The sequence below is a fragment of the Podarcis muralis genome, chromosome 7 (assembly GCF_964188315.1).
Source record: "Podarcis muralis chromosome 7, rPodMur119.hap1.1, whole genome shotgun sequence".
NCBI classification, from domain to species: domain Eukaryota; kingdom Metazoa; phylum Chordata; class Lepidosauria; order Squamata; family Lacertidae; genus Podarcis; species Podarcis muralis.
The window spans coordinates 66,472,057-66,492,998 of NC_135661.1; positions in this window are offsets into that span (position 1 = coordinate 66,472,057).

A 20,942-nucleotide genomic window follows, 5' to 3' on the forward strand; every position below is an offset into this window, starting at 1 on the left:
AGTCCCAGGCTTCTGGCCAGTGGTGTACAATATGGCTGTTGGAAGGAGTGGGGTGGCAAACACTGCAAGTGATAACTGTTCCATGGAAAGAGAGGGGATCCTGTTCCCCATACATCTGCGGAGATGGTTGTTCACGGTTGTTAGAGCCTCTTCCATTGCAGTGGTAACTGTGACCTTGTCTGCTGGATCCTTGTATCCCTTCAGGGCAGAAAATAGTGGAGACAAGGTAGAGGTAGGCAAGTCCAAATAACTCTTGATCCAATTTAACTGTCCAAGGAGTTGTTGCAAGTCCACCAATTTAAGATGATCAGGGAACTGTAATTGAGGCGCAACTGGAATGGCAGCAGCTGCAGTCAACTTGTGTCCTAAATACATAATAGGCAGGGTCCGCTGAATTTTTTCTTTAGCTACTGTCAGCCCTGCCTTCATCATAGCACGGGTTAAATCCTCGAGAAGCTCATCAGAAACGTGCGGTGCCGAGAGCAAAATATCGTCCATGTAATGATAGCAAATGACCGCTGGGTGGCGCTCGCGGAACGGCTGAAGTGCTTTGTCCACAAAATATTGGCACAAAGTTGGAGAATTCCGCATTCCCTGCGGGAGAACAACCCAGTGAAAACGCTGGGTAGGTTGGGAATTGTTCAGGACAGGCAGGGTAAAAGCAAACCGCTGTCTGTCTTGTGGTGCCAGAGGGATAGAGAAAAAGCAGTCCTTGAGATCGATGACTGCAAGCTGATGGTCTTGTGGCAACATGTTGGGATTTGGAATGCCAGGTTGCAAGGTCCCCATTGGTTGCATTTGTTCATTAACCCTTCGGAGATCCTGAAGGAGGCGCCATTTTTCGGAGGCTTTCTTTTTTATGACAAAAATGGGCGTATTCCACGGGCTGGTGGAAGGTTCAATGTGCCCCAGTTCGAGTTGTTCCGAAATTAACTGGGCCGCCACTGCAAGCTTTTCTTTAGGCAAGGGCCACTGATCTACCCACACGGGGGTGTCAGTCGTCCAACAAAGAGAAAGCGCAGTCCGGGGCATGGCAGGGGCGGCCCTCAACATAAATTTGTAGAAATAGTGGTATCCGCTGCAGCAAGCAGATCTCGCCCCCAAAGGGAGACAGGAATGTCCAAAACCAGTGGTAAGATGGTCGTCTCAAAGCCTTGTGAGCCTTGGATCAAAATAGGGTTCCTGCTGCGGCGGGCCGAGGCGGAGCCTCCAACGCTGACAACAGAAGAAGCTGGTTCGGTGGGCCAGGCAGGGGGCCAATCCTTGGTGGCAGTCACGGAACAGTCCGCCCCCGTGTCCAGCACACCGTCAATCGTGCGGCCCCCAAGGGTCATCTGGATCTTTGGTCGCTCCTCCATGACCGAAAAAGTAGCGGCAACGAGAGGGTCATGGTGCTGGGCTGACCCTGGGACGCATATAATTTTTGCTACAGGGGAGCCAGATCACAGATGCGCCAGGCGATCAGAGAGTACAGTCACATAGGGGTCATTTTGTTGTAACCCATGTAAAACATCTGGAACAAGGTGGACCCCTTGCCGCAAGACCTCTGACAATGGAAAAACAAGGCACTGTGCTGAAGAAGAAAAACCAGCCCCTACTGACACTCGAACTTGTTGTGGCACATAGGGGACTGGCAGGCGTAAGTCCCGAGTTAAAAAGAGGCGAGGTAAAGCCCGGAGGTGGGATGACCGGAGAATGCGCTGGATCCCCTATTGTTGAGCCTGGGCCCGACTGCCGGTTTCCCGTCGGCTGGTTTTGCTGACCTTGCTGAGGCGCGGCGGAGCGACACTGGTTGGCCCAATGGAAACCCTTCTTACAAATGGGGCACTTTGTGCTAGGGCGACGTTGCTGTGTGGTGGATCTGCACTGCGCACGAAAATGGCCCACTTTGCCACATCCAAAACAGGTTTTATCCTTGGCAGGATTCTGGGACACGGTGGAGGACAAAGCCGTGGCTAGCAGGCGAGCTTTATGTGTCTCAGTCCCCACCGATTGGCAGGCTTTAAGCATATCTGCAATGGCTATATTGAGAGCTGTCATCAAAGGGCACAGCGCTTGCTTACAGTCCTCATTGGCATTATCAAACGCAAGCTGGCAGACAATCACTTCTTGGGCTGCCACGTCCTGAACTTGCCGCTTAAGGGTGTTATACAAGCGATCGACAAATTGTCCATAAGGCTCTGTAGGGCCCTGTCGGACGCTGCCCCAATGGCCACCGCGCTCATTTTTGTCATCAGGAACCGAGGACAAAGCCTCTTGGGCGGCGGCGGCGGTGGCTGCCCAATACATAGGATCAAGGGTCAACTGTTGGGCAATAGTAAGAAAATTGCCCCCACTCGTTAACCCATCAAGAACATCAGTTTGGGTCAACATAACAGGGGCTGGGGGTGCAGCGCCAGCGGCGGCAATCGCGGCTTGGTAAGCAGCCTGCGCAGCGTTGTTGAGATTATTGTGAATACCATCAACGTGACGTTGACAAGCCCAGTGCCAGGCTTGTACAAACAAAATCATTTGGTGAGGCTGCATTACTGTGCAGGCCAACAACTTAATGTCCTCTGGTATTAGATCTTGTTGGAAAAGGGTACCGAAAAGTCCCAGGGTATAAGGGGAATGCAAGCCATTGTCCTGAACAGAGGAATACAGTTCCTTTATAAATCTCAAATCGAACTATTCGTGCCGGGGTGGCCCTCCTGCCGGAGCAGCAGGAACAAGGACAGGAAAAAGATTTGGGGTGGCAGAATCAAAAGCCAGAAACGGAGCAGCGGCACGGAGAGATTCTTGAAGAGGAGTAGTAGTGGGTGGTGTAGAAGGCGGAGGAGGCGATGGTGGGACAGGAGGAGCCGAAAGAGAGAGATCCGGCGGTTTAGGAGGTACGTAAATCGGTGGTTCCGAAGAAGGCAACGTGGGATACAAAGACGAAGGAGGAGCCGGGAAGATAGGTGAAACAGCCGATGTGGTAGCCAGGAGGATATTTGCAGGAGTTAAGCTCGACATAGCTTTGTAGACTTTACACCAGGCATGCAAAACTTTGACATCAATTTGAGGATGGTTGTGGAAAAAAATGTCCTATTTTTCCCCAGTCTTTTAGGTCCCAAGTGCCATCCTGGGGGTACCAGGGGCAGTGAGTGTCCAGAGCTTCTATAAGTGCCTTAAGATCGGCATCCAGAACAACAAGGTTGTTACTGGCCAGGAGAAATTTAAGTTCATCAAAAAACTTCTGCGGTGCAGAGAGAGATTGCCCCATGATAGCGAGAGAAGCGAAAAAAGCAGGGAGCACTCACCGGGGTTCCACAGAGGATGAAAGGCGCCTGAAACCCTTGCCGGGCGAGGTGAGCGCTGAGAGGTTCGTAGCGTCGCAAAGTCCGGAATCAAACACACGGGGCACCAAATTACGAGAACCTGCTCGTCATCAGTAATAATCAGTCTCACGCCAAGATGGATTGAAAGAGCCTAACAGCCTCAGGAGCTGCTGCAGCCCAACATTTATTATGAACAGTAAAAAACATACAACATTGTATCAGCCGGCAGATAAAGACAATACATGGGCATCATGCCACCATCAGGCTATGCTATGTGGACCTATCATTGAGATCGCATGAGCTGTTCACGCGCTGTTCATGCTCCAAGCAACGCTTCTTGCTTGAACCCTGCAATAAACTTTCGCCCATGCACTTATGTACAGTGGTGCCCCGCAAGACGAACGCCTCGCAAGACGGAAAACCCGCTAGACGAAAGGGTTTTCCGTTTTGAAGGTGCTTCGCAAAACGAATTTCCCTATGGCTTCCTTCGCAAGACGAAAGCCCATAGGGAAATCTCCGGGAAAGCGGGGAAGCGCAGCGCGTCTTCCCCACTGTCCTCGGACCTCCTCCGAAGGCTGGCGGCGGGGCGGAGAGTCCTCCGCTGTCCCGGGGTTTTTTAAAATGCTGGCGGGCAGCAGCGGAGGCTTCGCTGCCGCCCGCCAGCATTTTAAGATCGCCCCGGACAGCGGAGAATTCCTCCGCTGTCCGGGGGGTTTTTTTAAATGCTGGCGGGCGGCAGCATTTTAAGATCGCCCCGGACAGCGGAGAAGTCTCTGCTGTCCCGGGGTTTTTTAAAATGCTGGGGGTGGGAAGAAAAGCCCTTGTCCCCCCCCCAGCCTTCAGAAGAGGTCGGGGGACAGACTGTCCCCGGACCTGGTCTGAAGTCGGTTTCCATAGGAACACATTGATTGATTTTCAATGCATTCCTATGGGAAACCGTGCTTCGCAAGACGAAAAACTTGCGGAACGAATTAATTTCGTCTTGCGAGGCACCACTGTATAAGCAACCATTTTCCTACAGAGAACAACAACAAAATCGCTGCCTCACAGAGGCCATTGTGGCCTTCACCTGATCTCCTACAAGGAGGTGATAACTTTACTAAAGGTGATCAGTGTTAGGATTCTCAGCCGTCAGTCAGAGGGAACTGGCCTCACACCAGGCATTCGGCTCGATCCTTGATGACCTTCCTGTCTCCTTCCCCGGCAGGATGCAGGCAAGGTCACAAATCGGCAATCCCACTCAACGTGAGAGGGACACACACACTCCTCCCTCCTCCCTGCTTCCCTCAGGGAGGAGAAAAGAGACAGACAGAAATCTATTTACATCCTTTTATTTCTGTCACTCTAGCAGTACAGAGAAATATGTCTGTACCCTCGAGTCTCAAGCAGAAGACCACACAGACTCCACCCATGTACTTCCAGTACAGGTCAGATGACACTCTGAGCTAACATCCGGTGCTCAGAACACTGAATAGACTGCCCCCTTTTTCCAAGAGTACAGTCCCAGACATCAACATTGTGTTTTGCATTCCAGACACCTGCAGCTTGCTTTTGCATTGCTGCTTTTTCCTGACAACCTCCCCCAAAAGCATCAATGCGTGTTGCGGCATGATCCAGAGAAGCAAACAAACAGTTGTTATACATATAACACTCCCCTGTTGTTTCAGTTCCACCCTTGGAACTCCCCGCCACTGGTTTCCCCAGTGTACCTCTCTGGTTGTCTGGCTTCCAAGGAATGAGTGCATCTGCATTACCTTGGATAGCAACTCTCTGTTGTGTCTTTGTCTCTGACTTAGACACTGCTTCAACCTGTCCTCGGTTGTTTACAACAGCAACACATGCAACAGCTAAGTTAGCAAACTCTTTTGAGTACCTCTTTGGTGGTACACCCTTTGTAACTCTCTCAGACCTGCGTATGAGGTGCTGATCCTCTCTGCTCACTGGTTCAGCCTCTGGACTCTCAGGAGAACCAGTACCAATGGTAAACAGTGGTTCAGCCTTCATCTGTGAAGGTCTATCCATTATGTGAGATTTCCTCTCAATGACTGTGTCAACTGAGCTCTTTGAGCTATCACTGTCATCATCAGTACCACTGTAATCAGTAAAATTATCATCATCATCATCATCTGAATCGTTCCCTGTGGGAAATGTGTGAACAATCACTCTCTCCTGTTCAGGAGCACTCTCTAGAAATCTTGTGAGAATCACCTGACCAGATTCAGACAAAATTACTCTGTAGAGACCCTTTTCATAACCCACGAAAATGCCTCTGGCATTCTTTACCCCACCTGGAGCTTCTGTTCTCACTTGAGACCCGAAAACCTTAAAATAGGCAGCAGAAGGTTTTCTATTGAACAGTTTCTCAAAAGGAGAACTTCCCAATTCTTTTGAGACCTTTCTCAAGCACACGTGAACATAGGACATTAACGACTCCGCCCAATATTCATGTGGCAAATGTGAACTAAGCAATTGCGCATTCATTCCTTTTTGCAATTCTTTGTTCACCCTCACACAGACACCCCTGTTCCACGCTTCCGCTGAAACAGCAACCTTGTGTCTTATACCTTTCTTCTGCAGGAACTTCTGAAAATCCTGTAAAAGAAAAACTGGCTTGTCATCTGTGAAAAGACAATCAATGTTAGCATCTTGCATGTTCTTAACCTTGTCACAAAACTCTTTAAACCTTTCTAAGGCTTCTCGTGGTTTCTCTAAAACATAAATCCAAACAAAATTAGAGAAATGATCCACAAACAAAAGATAAAATCTTGCATTGCCTCTAGATGGTGCTAGAGGACCAATCACATCAGCATACACCCGCTAAAATGCCCTGTTGACCCTTGTAGACTCCTTCTTAGCGTCCGCCTTGGTCTTGGTCACACCTGCGAGAGAGATCATGTTAGAATCAGAAGAATTACAATTCATGTAATCACTTTGATCAAAAGTCAACACATACAGTCCATCTTTCTCTTTGGCAGAAAGATACAGCTCTCCATCTTTGTAGATCTTGCAGCTTTTAGCATCATAGGACAACCTCAGTCCTTTCTTTGCAATCTGCGAAACACTCAGCAGATTAAACTTCAACTCAGGAACCAAGTAAACATTGTTTATAGTCAAGTTCAAACTCTCAAGATACACAGTTCCAATCCCGGTCGCTTCCAGCTCCTGACCGTTGGCCTGTTGCACAGTGAAGCTCTGCTTCTTAAACGTCGAAAACAGTTCTCTGTGTGGGCACATATGGACTGTGGCGCCCGTGTCCAGAATAAATGAGTTCCCCACTTCTGGTGTGGCTTTTAGCGACATCAAAGCCTTTGCAGGTTTCACCTGAGACTTGGTGCGACATTTGCCTGATGCTTCAGGCTTTCCAGAGCTGCCCTTAGCTCCTTTGTGCTGGCGCGGCTTTTTGCAGTTCCGCTGGATGTGCCCAGTCTGTCCACAATTGTAACATCGGACGGCGCTCAAAGCTACAGCACGCTCCTCAGTAGCTTCAGCAGTGGGGGAGTCAGAACCTTCAGCTACTCTCCCCTGTCCTTCACATCCAGTGCAGCAAGTCTGTCGTGTTCATTAAGAACGACAGCGCACACCCTCTCCGCGGTCAGATCAGCGGCAGGTAGGGAACCCAGCTGACTGGCAACCGTTTTGTAAGTCCGATTTAGGCTGTTTATCATCATGAAGCAAAGCACCTCCTCCTGTAGACGGAAATTGCGTTCCACCATCTTTTGGCGCAGATATTTCATCTCCGTCAGGTGCGCTTGAACATCTCCATCAGGCGCAAGTCTCAGATTAGTCAACTTCTCAAAATACAGCAACGCTGAAGAACCAGCATCCCTCTGATGTGTTCTACGCAGCGTCTCCCAAATCTCTCGTGCATTTGCTAAATCCTGAATATGCACCAATTGATCATCTGAGACACACAGAATTATAGCCGTCCTGGCCTTTACATTCTGTGATTCCCAACCTCGCGTTGGTGCTGCAGGAATGGGGTTCTCAATCACCCCAAAGAGCCTCTGATTCTGCAGCAGGGCCTTCATCTTTACAGACCAAGATGAATAATTGTCATTAGTCAGGGGAGGGGGATAAGGCAGGCCTCCCCCCTTTTTGGCATCCATTTTGAATCCAAGCCTCAGCTCTCACACTTGAGCCTGTAAAAAGCCAAAAGTCTTTGCTGGGTTGTTTACTGCCTACTCTGGCAGGCAAACTGCAAGCTGTTTACCAGTTCTTGCACAGCAGCAAAGATATCCAAAACAACTTTCTCTTGCCAGGCTTCCCAGGCTCTTCCTAGTCGTTGCTTAGCAACTGTTCATTCCAAGCCTTGAACAGGAAACCACAAGAATCCCTGGAATGCAAACATTCGCTCTTGGAGCTGTGTTTTTCCAACCGCTGCTCCCGTGAACCACAGAATAAATCAATCTGCGTTCACTCTTTTAGCCCGAAAATCAGCATACCTTTTGGGGCTTAGTTGCTTGGAAAACACCTCCTCTCGGTTTCCAGCCGCCTGTTCCAGCTACTGGCTGCACGCAGACATTATCTTCTTTCCTTTGGTGCAGAGGATGGCAAACGATCCCATCAACCTCTCAGTCTGCATTTCCATGGATCAGAAAACCACCGGCATTGCTACCATTTGTTAGGATTCTCAGCCGTCAGTCAGAGGGAACTGGCCTCACACCAGCATTCGGCTCGAGATCCTTGATGACCTTCCCGTCTCCTTCCCCGGCAGGATGCAGGCAAGGTCACGAATCGGCGATCCCACTCAACGTGAGAGGGACACACACACTCCTCCCTCCTCCCTTCTTCCCTCAGGGAGGAGAAAAGAGACAGACAGAAATCTATTTACATCTGTCAGGGGTTCAGGGAGAGAGGCACAGATGAGGGAGGAGACTGAGAGCGAGGGGGAAGAATCCAGGAACGAGGAGGAGGAGGATGACAATGACTTGAGGGCTTCCATGAGTCTCTCAAGTGAATCGGAGGATTCCCAAAAGGGGGCACCCCTGGTCAGGCCAAGGGGAGCCACAGGGGGGACTCGTCAGGAGCAGGGGAGCAGCAGGGAAACCCCGAGTGGGAGTGGGAGATTGGGGCCGGCTTCCCAGCCGGAACGGAGTGAAGAGGGTGGAGTTCCCAGTGTGACACACGGAGCAGAGCAGGAAGCAGAGAGGGGAAGGAGATCGGGGCAAGACGTCCTGCCAGAAGGGGCGGAGAGTAGTACAGAGAGTAGTATAACTGTCAAGAGGAAGGTCAGGGGTAGCGAACGCTCGCCAAGTTCAAATGTGGAGGCGCGCGGAAATGCGGAGAGCCCGGAGGAGGAGCCTGGTCCCAAAGCACGGAGGAGGGGGGAGCAGGCGTCTGGGGACTCAGCGTCAGGGGAAAGCAGGAGGGAAGGAACCCAGGGGGGCAGAAAGACCCTGCAGAAAAGGAAGGACAGGAAGAGGTGGACTAGCACAAGCCTCTTAAACTGGTGTAGAGGCGGGACTGATTCAGAGGGGACTTCAGCGGTCTAAGCGTAACAGACGTGGGGCTGCGCGCCTCGGCTGTGGAACAAACAATGTACTTCAATAAAGACTTTTTTAAATAAAGTGGACTTGGCGTAGGTCTCTTGTGAGCTGGGACCTGAGGCGGCCCTGACAGCATCCTTTTATTTCTGTCACTCTAGCAGTACAGAGAAATATGTCTGTACCCTCGAGTCTCAAGCAGAAGACCACACAGACTCCACCCATGTACTTCCAGTACAGGTCAGATGACACTCTGAGCTAACATCCGGTGCTCAGAACACTGAATAGACTGCCCCCTTTTTCCAAGAGTACAGTCCCAGACATCAACATTGTGTTTTGCATTCCAGACACCTGCAGCTTGCTTTTGCATTGCTGCTTTTTCCTGACAATCAGTGCTGATGTAACTGCCCTGCAAGCCTTGGTTCATTAACTTCAGCAATGAATGGACTCCTTAGGAGTCCCCTATTTCAGGATTGAGATGAAGAGACCCCATCCCTCCTCAAGTCCCTGCAAGCTGAGAATGCTTCTCTGCAAGACAAGCTGTGGGATCAGGAAAGGAGATATTGTGGAAACAACTTGGACGTTGTTGGGGTTTATGATAGGGCCAAACAAGGGAACCCCATGCTGTTTGTGGCAGCTCTATTATGATAATTGCTCTCCCTTCCAGAGGACTGCTCTGGACACCGGATGTGCTCACTAGAGCCCACTTCCCGTGATGAGAAGTGGTGGCTCTGATCTGTAAGCAGCCTGTCTATAATTTATTGACGCCCACAGAAGAAGATACAGCCACTAAAACTTTCTGCAGGAATACAATGGTGCATCTTTGGGGAGTTTCCAAATCTGCAATACTTACAGGGAGGAAACGTGGCATGCTCCCTATACCCCTTTTTGCCAGTTTCCCTCACTTTTCCGGAACAGAGGCACTGGCCTTAGAAAGGATGGGGCGCGGTATTTAGAATGATTTGGCCCAGACCCAGAAAAGAGGAACTGAGTGAGAAGCAAGAGAAAGTTGCATGCAAGCAGCTTTTTATGTTGGAAGGCGTTAGTGATTGCGGGTCCTTGCTGTTGGTGGATGCATGTATGCTTTTTGGGGACCCCACAGCGGCGTAGCTAGCCCCGTGTTAAGTGCTCCACCCTTGGTATGGCACCCAGTGTGCCCCCCCCCACGACACCTCTCGGACCCCAGGCCTAGGTCAGAAACTATGTGTCAAAGGTGTCAACAGATTATCACAGAACACCTTTCCACAAAGAAGCAGGAATCAGTTGTAGGTCCTGTCATGCTCCTTTTCAGCTGCCTGTTATAAAACAAAACCCCGGTGGAAGTGCTGACAGTAAAAAAGTTGAATATGGAGGGGAGGAGGGCAACCTATGAAGAAATCTTAATGAGAACAGAGAAAGGACGGAAACTGAAACCCTATAATTGTATAGAGAATGCATTTACGGGATGGTTACAATATCATCAAGTGAATGATAAAGGGGATAAGAAAGTGGGATTCAGTGAAAAGAAGTCGAGATATCAAATCAAAATGTTAGAGGGCAGGTCAAAACTTTTGTCGAAAATGTATGGTTTTTTTATTGGAATGGAACACAAAAGATGAATTGACAAAAGAGGTGATGATAAAATGGGCAATTGATTTTGGGTATAATATTGAATATGGCACTTGGGCAAAACTGGAACGAGGGCTTGAAATTCATGGCGTGTACTACCCTAAAAGAAAACAATGAAAAGGATGTACCGCTGGTATATTATACCTGTCAAACTAGCAAAAATGTACAGAGTGAGCGCTAAAGCATGCTGGAAATGTAAAATGGAAGCTGGAGTTTTTTCACATGTGGTGGACATGTGAAAAAACGAGAAAGAAAAAATGGGATATGATTTATAACAAATTGAAAAAATTGTTTAAATATACCTTCCCCCCAAAAAAGAAGCTTTTTTGCTAGGGTTGATAGGCGATGAATTAAGAAAAGCAGACCACAGACTATTTATGTGCGCTACAACTGCCACCAGAATCTTAGTAGCCCCAAAATGGAAAACTCCCGAAATACCAACACTAATGGAGTGGCAGACAAAAATGCTTGAATATATAGAATTAGAAAAACTGACCCACAGGATCCGTAACCAAGAGGAAACAAAGTTCAAAAAGGAATGGAGTATATAGGTAATAACTGTAGAAGTTTAAAGACTGTAGCAGGATTAAAATAAATCTTGTGATGTGGATAGAATGCAACTAAGAACCTGTGAAAGAGAAAATTTAATATGAAAGCCTGTTGAAGGGAAAGAGAGAAGTCTGTGCGCGATAGAGCGTGTAGAAAATAAGTAGACATATGATTGTTGAACTTTAGAGTATTTATTTTGTTTGTATATGTTATAGAAAACTCAATAAAAAGTATTTGAAATAAAAGAAAACAAAACCCATTTCTCATGGCAAGGGTCTTTTTTGTTGGGCCCTGTGGCGTTCATACAGAGCCCCCGGTCGTCTCACAGACTATTGACCCATACACCACTAATCCACTGCCACCAACCAGGTCCTCCCTGGTAAATCACTTAGTCTCAGTCAGGTTCTTAAGTTCATAATGAAGATTGTGGTTTATTTCAAACACAAATAAACTTTAAATACATTTGAAACGCAGTTACCCTTTTCCCTCTTAGTCTTATTTTATTCTGTCTCTAACTCTTCTACCTCCGCTCACACAAGAACCAACTGCACTGTCTATTTCCATCTATCTGCCAACTGCTTCCCCAACTGCCTTTTCCCAACCAACCAACCATTAACTCTTTCTCCCCCCCCCCCTGTACAGACATTTTCAAAAGAACGGGCAAACATCCCTCCCCCCTTAAAGAAGTTTGAACAGGAGGGATAACTGAACAGAGTTACACTCCTGATCAAGCTGCATTAGACAATTAAAGCAAATAAACATATTTAGACTTATGTTATACATTTACCATATTTTTCGTCCCATTGGACGCACCTAGGTTTTTTTTGGTGGGGGGGTAAAGGAAATCCCGCCCCCCAAAACCAGGTCGGGGAAACCGAACCAGGTCGAGGAACAGCGGGATGGCGGCGCTGCGCCTCCCTGCTGTCCCCCGAGCTTGTGGGGCTGGCCGATGTCTGCCCGGCGCGCGGGGCACTCTGCTTCAGCGCGCCTTGCCCGCCGGGCGGCAGGCTGCTATCCGCAGCGTGGGGAGCCCTGCGGGGAACTCCTGCAGGGCTCCCCATGCTGCAGATGTCTGCCCGGCACGAGGGGCGCTCTGCTTCAGGGCGCCCGTCGCGCCGGGCGGCAGGCTGCTATCCGCAGCGTGGGGAGCCCTGCGGGGAACTCCCACAGGGTTGCCTAGGCTGCGGATGTGTTCCCGAAGCGCCGGGCACGAGGGGCACCCAGCGCTCCAGGAAGCAAGCTGCTATCCGCAGCCTAGACAGCCCTGCGGGAACTCCCGCAGGGCTGCCTAGGCTGCGGATGTCTTCCTGAAGCCTGGAGAGCAAGAGGGGTCGGTACGCACCGACCCCTCTCGCTCTCCAAGCTTCAGCGAAAGCCTGCATTCGCCCCATAGGACACGCCCAGATTTCCCCTTCATTTTTGGAGGGGAAAAAGTGCGTCCTATAGGGCGAAAAATACGGTAACTTCCTATATTCTCTAGTACAACAATTGCCTATTGGCAAAACATGTTGGAATGTTTAGGGATGCGGGGGAGGATATATTGTCTAAGATATCCTATCCCAACTTGTCTTTACAAGTTCAACAAAATCAGAGTTAACTTTCCCCTTTTCTTAAACACACACACAGCAGATAGCTTTCTCAGACTCATTAGAGTCTCTAAATATATCCTGGTATTTTACCCGTTTAATTCCTCCTAAAATAAGACTCTACACAGTCTTCTGTAAAGTATAAAATGTTTACTCACAAGTAATCATCTGTTCACACAAAGGCTCCCATAAGGCAGACTTAAAATGTTAGAACATACTTTAAATGTGGTGACTATCTCATGGGAGAAGGCCCCCCTTTTCTTCTCTTGGCCTGGGGCCAAGGGTGCATCTTAGTAGTGCTGTTAAGATGGCATCAAGAGGGGCAAGATGGTCGCCAGCCTGTGATTCTGGTTCTTTCTATTCAAGAGAGACCATGCCCATCTCAAGTTACACATAGAAAGTTTCTTCTTAGTCCTGGAAAGCAGGAAGTTCCAGCTGGAGGACTGAGACAACTTTCAATTCTACTCTAGCAATGTTGTGTTTGGCTGCACCTGATTCTTAATTCCCACAAAACATTCAATTATACAGAGGTTTTGGTACATTCTAGGCAACTCTGTTATCTACAGGGAAAAATATTAACTGTCTATGGTTAACCTTCATCATTGGATCTTCTTGATAAAGCATCGGCCACAATGTTCAGGGACCCTTTCACGTTTCTTATGGTGAAATTTAAGTTCAGCAGCAACAGGGCCCACCTCATCAGTTTGCTATTAGTTCTCATCATCCTTAACCAAAGCAAGGGCGAATGATGGGTGCACAGTATAAATTCAGGCCCCAGATGTATGGCTTCAACTTCTGTAGGGACCAGACGATAGCAAAACATTCCTTTTCTATCGTGGAAAGTTGTTTCTCTCTGGGTAGCAATTTCTTGCTGACATATATGTTGAATTAATTGGAGGATCTCACTGTCGGGGGCGGGGGTGGGGTAGAACAGATTCTTGGTTTGGCAAGTGCAGATTTGGAAGGTTTGCGTTGAAGTTAGATTGCAGTGGAGATGGATGAAAGCACATGACTGTAATCTCTTAGATGTTTTAGGAGATCAAATAGAAATACAGTGGTGCCTCGCAAGACGAAATTAATTCGTTCCGCAAGTTTTTTCGTCTAGCGAATTTTTCGTCTTGCGAAGCACGAAATCCCATAGGAATGCATTGAAAATCAATTAATGCGTTCCTTTGGTCAAAAAAAGTCCAAACAAAGCCAAATTTGGTACAACAACAGTTTATTAACTGCTCTTTAAAGTCACACATACTGTAAAGAGCAGTTCAAAAATTGAAGGGAAAATAAATTAACTTTCTAAACATGACAGAAAAACATTTAAAAATCAACAAAGTGTACAGTACATTTTCTAAGACTCTGGGGGACCACTCAAAGAAGGCTCCTCTTCCACTCTTTGCTTCTTGCTCAAGAACCTGTCCATAGTCTGCTGCTTCATCCGCCTTTTCAGCACCTCCCTGAAAGGCGACATGACCCTCGTATCAAAAGTGTTCACAAGGTCATGTGCCATGTGCTTGTCAGGGTGGTGCTGCTCTGCAAAAGCCTGCAGCTCCTTCCACTTCAGGCAAATGTCCCTCAGTTTTTCGGAGGGCAGCTGTTCCTCAGTTGCTTCCTCCTCTTCCAGCGAGGCCTGCTCCTGCGCAGCCTCTGCCTGCAGTTCGACCAGCTCCTGGGTGGTCAGCTCGTGGTCGTGCTCCTCCACCAGCTCGCAGACGTCCTCCTCTGTGACCTCCAGGCCCATGGTCCTCCCCAAGGCAACAATGTCCTGCACCACTGTTGACTCTGGTGCATCAGAGTCACTTGGTGCCACACAGTCCGGCCACAGGCTGCGCCAAGCGCAATTCAAATTTCTCTGGCTGATCCCGTTCCAAGCCGTGGTGATCATCTTCAAGCAGGTGACGATGTTGAAGTGGTCCTTCCAGAATTCCCGCAGGGTGATGGTGGTGCAGTCAGTCACCTTGAAGCATTGCCTGAAAAGCTCTTTGGTGTAGAGTTTTTTGAAATTGGCGATGACCTGCTGATCCATCGGCTGCAGCAGTGGCGTGGTGTTAGGCGGCAGGAACATGATGCTGATGAAGCTGAACTCCTCCAACAAGTCCACCTCAAGGCCTTTAGGATGAGCAGGAGCATTGTCCATCAGAAGCAAAGCCTTCAGCGGCAGGTCGTTGTCCAGCAGGTACTGCTTGACAGCAGGGCCAAAAGCACGATTGACCCAGTCCACAAACAGCACACGTGTGACCCAAGCCTTGCTGTTGGATCGCCACATGACACTCAGCCGCTCCTTGTCGATCTTGTGTCTCTTGAAGGCCCGTGGGCTCTCCGAGTGGTACACCAGCAGGGGCTTGATCTTCAGGTCGCCGCTTGCGTTGGCACAGAAGAGCAGGGTCAGACGGTCCTTCATGGGCTTGTGGCCAGGCAACATGGACTCCTCCTGAGTGATGAAAGTCCTTTTGGGCATCCTCTTCCAAAACAGCCCGGTCTCGTCGCAGTTGAAGACCTGCTGTGGAACGTAGCCCTCCGTCTTCACAACCTCTAGGAACTCCGCTGCAAAGTCTTCAGCCGCAGGAACATCAGAACTGGCAGCCTCTCCATGCCTGACCACGCTGTGGATGCCAGATCTTGTCTTGAACCGGTCAAACCAACCTCTGCTTGCCTTGAAGACTTCTGGCTCGCCTGAGGTTCCTGGCTGTTCCCGGATGAGGTCAGCGTGCAAGGCCTTGGCCTTCTCACAAATGACGGCCTCAGTCACTGTGTGCTTCTCTTCTATCCAGATGAGCAGCAACTTCTCGACCTCCTCCAGAACAGCTGGGCGGTTCTTCACGATCCTGGTGACTCCCTTGGCTGCATCAGTCGCCAGGATCTTCTCCCTCATCTTCAGAATGGTCCCGATGGTTGATGGATTCCTCCCGTACTCCCTGGCGATGTCCGTCACACGCATTCCGCCGTCGTGCTTCCGGATGATCTCCTTCTTCATTTCCAGCGTCACCTTCTCCTTCTTCCTCTCGCCGGCCACCGCAGCAGCAGTCTTCTTGGGTCCCATGGCAGCACAGCTCCTACCTTCGTAAACTCAGAAAAAGAAAAAAAAAATCAGTGATGTGCTTCAAATCCAAAAAATTCAAAAGCACCCAGCCACCCACCACACAGTAATTAAAACCCAGAACAAAGTCCTTGAATCCCAAACACCCCAACCCAAAATCCAAAACCCCCAAAAAAAGTTTTAAAAGTTTAACTTACCAAATGGATGCAAGAGAAGTTCTGGAAAAGCTTCAACAATCAATCACCGAAGTCTTCAGAAACCTCAAATGGCTGCAAAATAAGTTTTGGAAAAGCTTCAAAAATCACCAAAGTCTTCAAAAACCTCAACTGTTCCCACAGACACCCACCCACCCACCATACAGAAATTGCAAACCCCTCCCCAACTGCTCCCCCAGCCCCTCCCCAACTGCTGCAAACCCCTCCCCAACTGTTCCCCCACCCAGACAAAAAAAATTTCAAAAAATAACAACATGGCCCAATGGTCCCAGATTCCTGCAGAAACCTCCCCAACTGTTCCCCCAGCCAGCCAGCACTCAGAAATTCAAACTCAGAATTTTTTTTTGAAAAACAACAACCTGGCCCAATGGTCACAGAAAATCATAAAAATTCCCAAAAAACCCCCACAAGCTCCCAGATTCCTGCAGAAACCTCCCCAACTGTTCCCCCAGCCAGCCAGCACTCAGAAATTCAAACTCAGAATTTTTTTTTGAAAAAAAACAACCTGGCCCAATGGTCACAGAAAATCATAAAAATTCCCCAAAAAAACCCACAAGCTCCCAGATTCCTGCAGAATCCTCCCCAACTGTTCCCCCAGCCAGGCAGCACTCAGAAATTCAAACTCAGAAATTTTTTTTGAAAAAAAACAACCTGGCCCAATGGTCACAGAAAATCATAAAAATTCCAAAAAAAAACCCCACAAGCTCCCAGATTCCTGCAGAAACCTCCCCAACTGTTCCCCCAGCCAGCCAACACTCAGAAATTCAAACTCAGAAATTTTTTTTTAAAAAAAACCTGGCCCAATGGTCACAGAAAATCATAAAAATTCCAAAAAAACCCCACAAGCTCCCAGATTCTCTCAAACCCCCCCAACACCAAGTCCTTGAATCCCAAACACCCAACCCAAAATCCAAAAACCCCCAAAAAAGTTTTAAAAGTTTAACTTACCAAATGGATGCAAGAGAAGTTCTGGAAAAGTTTTGGAAAAGCTTCAAAAGTGAGCAAAGTCTGAGAAAAGGCTACCAAACCGCGTGCTAACAGTTGCTCCTCGAAGTCAAGTCGCAACTGCAGCTGTTCAAGCAAAGCACCCTTTGTTTTAACGGTTTTTAGACAAAGGAAACAAAGTCACGATACGTTTTCGTCTTGCGAAGCAAGCCCATAGGGAAATTCGTCTTGCGAGGCAACTCGAAAACGGAAAAACCTTTCGTCTAGCGAGTTTTTTGTCTTGCGAGGCGTTCGTCTTGCGGGGCACCACTGTATAGCCATATAGAAGAGAATCTACCTACCAAACTAATTGAGTGTGTGACAAATTCACAATTGTCTGTAAAGAAGTAGCCTAGAAAATCCTCTCGCCCACAAATAGAATATAGGAATTAGAGGAGAGTTAAAGTAGCTACTGCTATTTTCAAATGACTATTTTTACAAGTTGCTGTGAAAAAATTCAAACATTTGGAGGATTTGTCTTGCTGTGAATGTTGACGGCATCTAATAAAGTTATTTCTAAAAAATAAATAAATGAAATTGGTGGCTGGGCAGCTGAGGGGTCTCAACAGATCAACCTGCAGAATCCAGGGGTCCTACACAACAGATACGGTCTTTTCAAAGATCTCAAACCTCTAAAGATTTGCTCTTACCACAGACCCCTCACCATTCTCTAGAACTGACCACAGTTTGCTCACGGGCAGCAGCGGAATAAGACTTAGCAGCCTTCTGACCAAGTGCCCGATGCACAACATTGATGGTGCTTGAAGGAACGGAATCACAATCTTACCACCAGAGATCCTTCTCTATCCCGCAGTGGGGTTTGGCAGAGGATAGGCCCTTGGTAGACAATGGCAAGCATGCTGAGGAGATCTTGACCATTCTCTTTACAATGACCTCAGTTATCATGCCGGATTTCTGTTGTTGTTCTGCCCGCTGCTTCCCCCCCAGCTGTAGGGCGGCTGAGGCCCCACTGCGCACCCTGTCCCTACGGGCGCCGTGCACCCCATCCCTGTGGGCGGTTCACCCTGCCCCTGGGCACGTCACCCCAGGGGCCCAAGAGGTTTCCTGCACCACTGTCTCCAAGGTCTTCCACAGAGCTCTCCCAAGAGCACCTTTGGGCAAAGGTTGTGCTCGGCTCGGAAGCTATGGCCTCAGGGTGGGAAGCCTTACTTTAGCAGAGTTCAACAATCCCCTTTCTGGTCTTTTTCGTTGGGCCCTTTCTTTGTCTTCTTCGTTGAATTAATTTTACTGGTGAGGCAACCATTCAGATCCCCAAATCCAGAGGTATTGGAGGATCTCACTGTCTTGTGGGGGGGGGGGTAGAACAGATTCTTGGTTTGGGAAAAACAGGTTTGGAAGGTTTGCGTTGAACAACCTGATTAGATTGCCCCCTCCATCCTTTCCTCTGGGAGTCACTTGCTAGATCGGATTCCAGAAGCAGAGCTATCCCTCACAGGCTGAGCTGTTGATGCAATCCAGGCAAAAATACCAGGCAAAAACGCATATAACTGGAGGCAAGACACTAAGCACAGCCATCTGACCACCTGAGATCCTTCTCTATCTATTGGGGGTTTGGATAGGAGACGCCCCGGGTAGACAATTGCAGACATACTGAGGAGATCTTTGCCATTTTCTTTACAGCGATCTCAGTTATCATGTCTGATTTCTGTTTTTGTTCATTCCTCTTTCTGGTTCAGATTGATATGGTCCATGTAATCAACACCAATCTGTTGGTCATAAACAATTTCCCATCCTAAAGGCAGTTCATCACCAACACAGTCAGGAAATGTCAGTGGCTTTGTAATCCTGTCCCGGGGGGTCGATCCACAACGTCTGCCAGGTGTTGTGGTTGATGTAGAAGATGCACCTGTTGTAGTCCCTCGCTTCCTCCCAGCCAGCGGGCAAAGGCAGCTCTGAGCTCATGCAGCCCCACCACCGGCTGCCCCATGGGTGCCCGCCCCATCCCTTGCCCACTAGCGGCCGGAGCCTGTTGCGGTGGCTGTTGTTGCTGGCAGCGGTGGCACCCTCCACTCAGCCACAGCATCTCTGGTGGTGAGAAGCTGTCCTTAGTTTCTTGCCTCCAGTTATGTGCATTTTTGACTGCTATATCCATCTGGATTGGGTGCATTGCATCAACAGCCAGTGTGAACTGGAGAGTGACGTGTAGAAAACGTCAAGGAATCTGCTCTGGAAACGTCTGGATTGGAATCTGGACACTGTTTTTGGAGAGACCCTAATGACGGCGACTCTTTGGCGTTGTGAAGCGCTCCGTGAGCAATATCTACCTACCAAGCTAATTTCAAAATCTACCTACCAAACTAATTGAATGCGTGACAAATTCACAATTGTCTGTAATGAAGTAGCCTAGAAAATCCTCTCACCCACAAATATAATATAGGAATTAGAAGAGAGTTAAAGTAGCTACTGCTATTTTTAAATGACTATTTTTACAATTGGCTGTAAAAAAATTCAAACATTTGGAGGATTTGTCTTGCTGTGAATGTTGACTCCCATCTAATAAAGTTATTTCTAAAAAATAAATAAATGAAATTGGTGGCTGGGCAGCTGAGGGATCTCAACAGATCAACCTGCAGAATCCAGGGGTCCTACACAAAAGATAGGGTCTTTTCAAAGATCTCAAACCTCTAAAGATTTGCTCTTACCACAGACCCCTCACCATTCTCTAAAACTGACCACAGTTTGCTCATGGGCAGGAGCGGAATAAGACTTAACAGCCTCCTGACCAAGCACCAGAACCTCCCCTTGGGCTGATCTGCCAAGGCCCAATGCACAACCTGGATGGTGCTTGAAGAAACGGAATCCCCATCTCACCACCAGAGATCCTTCTCTATCCCACAGTAGTGCTTTGGCAGAGGATAGGCCCCTGGTAGACAATTGCAGGCATACTGAGGAGATCTTGACTATTCTCTTTACAGTGACCTCAGTTATCATGCCGGATTTCTGTTGTTGTTCTGCCTGCCGCTTCCCCCCCAGCTGTAGGGTGGCTGAGGCCCCACTGCACACCCTGTCCCTACGGGCACCGTGCACCCCATCCCTGGAGTCTTTGGGGAATCACGACGCGGTCTCCCCACAGCAGACAGCCGCGATGAGCCGAGAGTTCATGTTGTCTGGTTGCGAAGGGCTGGAACTCCAATGCAAAAGGCCCTTGTGGCCACCCCCTCCACACCCAGTTGAGCACACGGCTGATGGTGCGATCCTGGGCAGATGCGGAGGCCACAGTGGCAGCCGATACAGGCGCTGCCGGAAGATCCTCAATCAGGAGGAGCGATGAAGCTGGAGCCGGGTTTTCCACAAACGCTGGAAGAGGGCAACGGCTGAGGGCGTCGGCATGGCCCATTGATTTCCCTGGGCGATGGACGAGCCGGTAGTGGTAGGCAGCCAGGAAAACAGTCCATCGCAGCATGCTCGGTGAGAGGACCGGTGGAGTTGGACGATCACCGGCGAGGAGGCCCAGGAGCGGCTTGTGGTCAGTGATGAGGTCAAAAGTCCTGCCATAGAGGTATTCATGGAACCTCTTCACTCCAGCCACAAGTGCCAGTGCCTCCTTGTCAAGCTGGCTGTAATTCCGTTCCGTTGGAGATAGTGTCCTGGAAAAGTAGGCGAGCGGTGCTTCTCTTCCGTCTGGAAAACGGTGACTAAGGACAGCGCCGATGGCAAAAGGTGAGGCGTCACAGGCAAGGACCAGCAGCCTGGCTTCACTGTACTGTACCAGCACACTGTCCGATGAAAGGAGAGTGTGCTGGTCCCGGGGGTAAGGTACCTTGGGTGTAGCAAAGTCCACACGAAGAGGGGCAAGGTCCGAGGCAGAGAGCCGGGCGGTGAACAGGAACGCTGGAACAGGAGGCTGTGCAGGGAACAGGAACACCGGATGGTCGGGAACAGGAGGCCGAGCAGGGAACAGGAGTACCGGATATTCAGGAACAGGAAGCCGAGCAGGGAACAGGAGTACCGGATAGTCAGGAACAGGAGGCCGAGCAGGGATCAGGCACGCAGGAAGGTCCGAAGCCAACAACGACGTTGCTCCCGCAACCTGGGGCCGGGCTGACTGGGCTTTTATCCTCTTCTAAGGCCAGGGGCGGTCCCGGCCCCCAAGAGCCCCGCCTCCTCTGGCCTTAAGGCGAGCACTCCTCCTGGGGGCAACCAGTTCCCTTCGCCTCTCTGCTCTA